Below are 5,500 nucleotides of genomic sequence, written 5' to 3'. Positions count from 1 at the left end.
AATTTTGTCACCTCGCTACGTTCTTAATCCCGAGACAGTGTTGTTCGAGTGTTCTTAATTAGCTCAAAATGACATATAGTGTTGATGAAATCTCCTCTGATTCTCCTAAAGACCAATGTTGGTGATTTCAGAGCCTTCAAACTCTCTTCAACGGTTAACCTACTAGGGCCGAGGACTCTCTTAGTTGTTCTCTTTCGGATCTTTTCAAGTTCCAGGACCTGCTTCAATGTATAGGATGACCATGTTGGAGCCTCGTACTCTTGACTAGTTGAATACCAGTGACTTATATAGGAGAAAGAACACCACCTTGTCTATAAATGCAAAATGTTCTCCAATGAGTCCTGCAATCTTATTTGTCTTAATACATATGTAAGATATGTGCTTACTGAAACTCAGTTCCCTGTCAATGGTGATGCCCAAGTGCTTTTCCTGCTGCGTAAACTCCATTAGGGTACAAGTAACATTGCGGTACATTAACTATCTCGGGGTGTCCTTTTTCCAGCTTATCACTGTGTATTTCATAGTGTGGACACATTCTGATCTTTTTCATCAACACAAACTCTTTGTCTACTCTCTGACAGCAAAGATTGTATCCAACTTAAAGTATATTTAATCGACCTCCTGCACGAATTAGAGCAAAGGTTGGAGCCGTCCCAAGGCTGACCTTTACGATTGAGCTGCCAAACATTCAACTTAACATCCCTAAAAACTCCCAAACACAGACGCCACTTGTCACCAGACACCAGGTAGGTCTGCACGACCAACGAGAAAACAAACGAAAATGACAATGCAGCTTAACCGGACTACTACTAGAAACGACACATCGCAATCCAACCAAGGTCAGCCCGGGGACGGAACACCAACCCCTGGTTAGGGGCAGACCAACGTCAAGGGTTCTTAGTGACCCCGGTGCCCGTAGCAAGACTGAGAGGATGGATCCTCATGTACTTGAGTATAGATTAGACGCAAAAATGCACACAAAAAATGTAAATGAATAAGTTACCAACGTTACCAGTATATGGATGTTGCCAGGTGATACGACTTAGCCCAGCGCGACAAAAAATGCAACTAACGGTTGCAATCATTCATAACACTGCGAGCACACCCTTCGCCAAATTCACACGCCAATCTGCACCATGAAAATTTCAATGAAACCCTTGGCCAATATCCAAATCAAGTTTTACGTAAAAGATGCGAAGTCGAACTGCCGAAAACACATGCCAAATCATAACGGCGCGAGCACTGCATTTGCCAAAATCAAATAACAATCTGCGCCAATAAAGGCGACGGAGTCGACTGCCGAAAACACATGCCAAATCATAACGGCGCGAGCACTGCATTTGCCAAAATCAAATAACAATCTGCGCCAATAAAAATTCACACGTCTTCTTCTTCTTTGTGTTCTGGCAGGCACCAAGTCAAACCATAACTTTGCGAGCACACCATTCGCCAAAATCACAAGTTTTCTCCTTCTTCTTTGCGTTTCTGTGGTTACCATGTCCAACCAAAAGATTACGAGCACAAATTCGTCAAATTCACATGTCTTCTTTTTCTTCTTCTTTTTTTTTTCTGTGGCCACCCTATCAAACAAAAACACTTCCATTATCTGCAAAGATGGAAGGATGCCTACTACTACTACTACTACTTCTTTGTGTTTCTGTGGCCACCATATATCAAACCCAAAGACTACGAGCACAAAGTTCGCCAAATTCACATGTGGGGCCAGCCACCATATCAAACCCAAACACTGCGAGCAAACCATTCGCCAAATCCACATGTCTTCCTCTTCTTATATGTGTCTCTGTGGTCCCATAACATTAAAACCATAGCACTGCGAGCAAACCATTCGCCAATAACCGAAACGACTGCATCATACGAGCTAATTACCCCGAAAACGTGTTTAACTCCAAAGCTTCGAGCATGCCAATCACCAAATTAACATATCAAACTAAGTAATGCGAAAACATTTATCACCGAAATAACATACCTGCACGGCTGTGATAATACCACTCACTTCGTGAAACTACTACTGTCAACCAAACGAGAACAATTTACGAACGGAAGTCAACATGGCAAAACCGCACAAACTAGGGAAAAAGAAAAATCAAACGCTCCTAATGTCACCTCACAAATGTGTGCTCCAAAATCCTGTGCGTTCCTGAAGTTCTTGGCCCTGTAGAGTTCCTCGCCTAACGCGGGCAGAATGGGTTGAAAAGAGCCGGCAGGACGTACGAGCAGGCAGGCGGGAAGCGGGGTGGGAGGGCAGGCGGGCGTAGCTCGGCCAACATATGGGAATAAAAGGCGCAGGGCGTGTAAAAGGTTCTATGCACAGGTGAGGATGTACAGGTGGTTAATGAGAGCACGTGGACTGCTCCCGACCAGGTGTCGCCTCTTAACGACGCGAAACCCGGTCAGAAGCAATCATGTGCCTCATTTGGAATAGATGTGCAAAAAAAAAAGATCTAGATAAAGTTTGTCTTACGATAGATCAGGGTTGTAGCCAGCCTGAAATCATTTTCAGTCCCCTTGATTTTGACTGGGAATCCTATCGAGCACCGAAGGCATGGCGTGACGTTGCGCGTCATTTCTAGGGGTCTGGGTCCCAGAAAATTTTTAAATAAAGACCCTCTGAAACACTATTTCCTGCATTCTGATGTGCAAATTGTGCTTGTAGACTAAGCTGTTCAATGACATCTGTTTTGGTGAAGAAGAACACATGGGTTTCAGTTTTTTTATATCTTTACATATCAATTTTTGTCTGTCCCTGGGGACGGAATGGGGAAAACTTTTTTTCAGTCCCCAGCTGCAAAATTCCTTCAAAGGACTGAAGGACAGGTGCTGGCTACAACCCTGCGATAGATTCTTTTCGATGATCGGTACAGCGCCCATTTTCTTGTCTGCATAACATAGTCGCAGGCGTGCATATTCACAGTACATAAATTGCTTTTGGAAGGGATAAGCATCAGCTTATTTTGAACAAAGACTAATGATTAAATCTCATCCATCCCGCTCTTTGACGCAAAACGCTATTGTGTAATAACACCCCGTTCTATTATGGCGACGACCTCGCTGCGCCCTCGCTGCAACCTGCAATTTGACCGATCCCGCAACGAATCTCATAAAATGTTTCAACGCTTTTCAGTGCTTTCTTGTTTATTCAGTCATATTTGCTCATGTATGATTTGTAATTGTATCCAATTATGAAATCACGGGTTAAATAAATCCAATTTAGGTCGCGACGAGGTTCAGCGCGATTACCGTTTGTGGAATGAAGCATTGGGCCTATGTCACGTTTCCAAACCGGGAACGAAAGCTTTCGGGAACGAAAAGTATGATATAAAAGACAACAAACTACACAAGCCTGTGGTATCTCACTGCACTTAGGGTACCGGTGCGGCACTGCGGAGTTTGAAGGATTACAGAGACACGGAATGAATTTTCTTCCGTTTTGTGTATTTTGGATGTATTTTGGTGTCTTCAAGATCATACTTTTACGTATTACGCAATATCTAGATTATTTTAAAAATCGGCGAAGATAACTCAACAGTGCCGAAAGTAATGAAAGAACCCCGCTGTGCCGCACCGATGCCCAAAGTGCAGTGAGATATCACCTTTAATTTACTGTGTGTCAGATGAAGGCTCTGATGACGAGCGGAACTGGTCGGACAGCTTTGCTGAGGTTACCGTAAGGGGTTATAGGGTCGGGTCAAGATAGGCGGGTACGCTGTGGTATGAGGGGAATGTGCCCGACGCCTTCTTGTTTACGGAGAATTCTGCGTCGTTTCCGAACTTCCATGGACACACGCGGTAAGGTCCTTGTGATGTCGTTGTCTCTTTAGACTGTTTGGTTGGCCTGTTTGTACTGTTTGTGTTCCGTATGGTGATTTGGTACAGAAAAGTAGAAAAGTAAACGGGAGGCAGTGACATTATCTTTTTAATCGCACTGTAGAAGGTATGGGATTTCTTTTCACTTTAAAACTGTTCTTTTTTTCATTCGTTGATAATAATAATGTAAGAACCACCGTGTCACTGTATCCTTGAGCCTATTCGTTTGATGCATTCTAAAAGAAAACTTTTGCTTTTCATTTGGACGCAAAGATTAAGATGTTTACAGTAAAGACTTCATTTGGTCAGATCACCTTTTTATTTTACTTGTAGATATTTCACTTTTAAGATGATTTTAGCATTTGCTAGAGCGATTTTGGAGTAGCTGATTTTACACTTGATTAGATCGTTTCGTGCTGCTATTTGACCTGTACTAATTTGGCGTGCTACACAATGCCAATGACCCAACTTCGGGTGATGATTGTCACATCACAACAAAGTCACGTATTCAACTATTCACAACTAGAAACATTCCTATACACTAGCTGTATGAGGGAATATTTGATTTTAAGTCTATGGGTAATGTATTTCTGTTTTAAAGTTAGAGATATAAGATATGCAAATATGAAATACCTTCTGCGGTGTTTCTTTGTTTGTTTTGGGGCACACCCCTTCGGGTAATTTTCTGTATTGTATTGTTATATTTTTGTTCTACAGACGACGCCTTTTGACTGCTGGATGAGTTGGTTTACTGTATAACTGGATTGTTATTCTTTAATTCACTCTTTCAAAATCGGTTGACTCCAACATCTGTGATCTTAAAAGTTTGGGAAGATAAGCGTACCCTTTTAATGACTTTTATATGCGCCGAACAGATCTTTTAGCTATAGCTATATATTCTTTTTTTTTTCTTTTTGATATTGCAAATAAATGCAACTTTGATTTTCTGATCTGATTTTTGCTGAAAATTCAAATAAACTTTTCTACGAAAACAATGCTAGAAGGCCTAAATCACACGTTTTACGTAAAAAAAAACGGTTGGAACAATTTAAGTTTTTAACTTGAAGATGAATATTTGGATTCTCTTACTGGCGAACCCCTCTATCTAATGCTAATCTTTTTTACTTGAAGACTGATTTAAGGTCTGTCTGACCAATACTGTATCATGACTTCCCATTCATGAACGATAGATGTCGTTCAAATACAATTCAATCCGTACAACTGAATAAAAACGGAGATTCAGTTCCGTACGTTTCGACTGACATCCATCACTCTTCTTCGGCATAACTAGAATGTACTAACATGAATTCATTCTAGTGACGCTGAAGAAGTGTAATTTATTAGATTGTGTTTGAATATTGTTTACCTGGATGTCTAACCTTCGTGGTTTTTGTTGTCCACAGGGATCGTCGAGGCTCTATAGGTCAAAGTATGATCTCCGAAGGTGGACGAAGCGGGAGGGATGTGTACGGTAAGTCTGCAAGAAAACGTGAAAGGCATTTATGTATTTCGATGATTGGTATTCTCATTAACACCAAATTATACAACTGAAAGTATCGTACATTTTAAAGTGATGATATCGTTATGATGTTACTATTTCATTCTTTCATAAAAATAAGTAAAGTTTATTTAACGCTTGAGGAAAAATGCTAGTTTTGTATTTCTTTCCTTTGAA

At 41.1% G+C, this 5,500-nt stretch overlaps 1 long non-coding RNA gene across 1 annotated transcript in view; it reads left to right on the top strand.

Annotated features, from left to right (window-relative positions):
• LOC118406838 overlaps positions 1 to 5,315 on the top strand; it is an 18,341-nt gene extending 13,026 nt beyond the window's left edge. The window contains exon 3 of the long non-coding RNA XR_004830087.1: positions 5,229 to 5,315. This is a non-coding gene — a long non-coding RNA (uncharacterized LOC118406838). The remainder of the gene's footprint in view (positions 1 to 5,228) is intronic.
• The last annotated feature ends 185 nt before the right edge of the window (positions 5,316 to 5,500 follow it).

The sequence above is a fragment of the Branchiostoma floridae genome, chromosome 19 (assembly GCF_000003815.2).
Source record: "Branchiostoma floridae strain S238N-H82 chromosome 19, Bfl_VNyyK, whole genome shotgun sequence".
In the NCBI taxonomy this organism is placed as follows: domain Eukaryota; kingdom Metazoa; phylum Chordata; class Leptocardii; order Amphioxiformes; family Branchiostomatidae; genus Branchiostoma; species Branchiostoma floridae.
The sequence above is the reverse complement of the archived record's forward strand: the minus strand, read 5'-3'. Positions and strand labels throughout refer to the sequence as shown.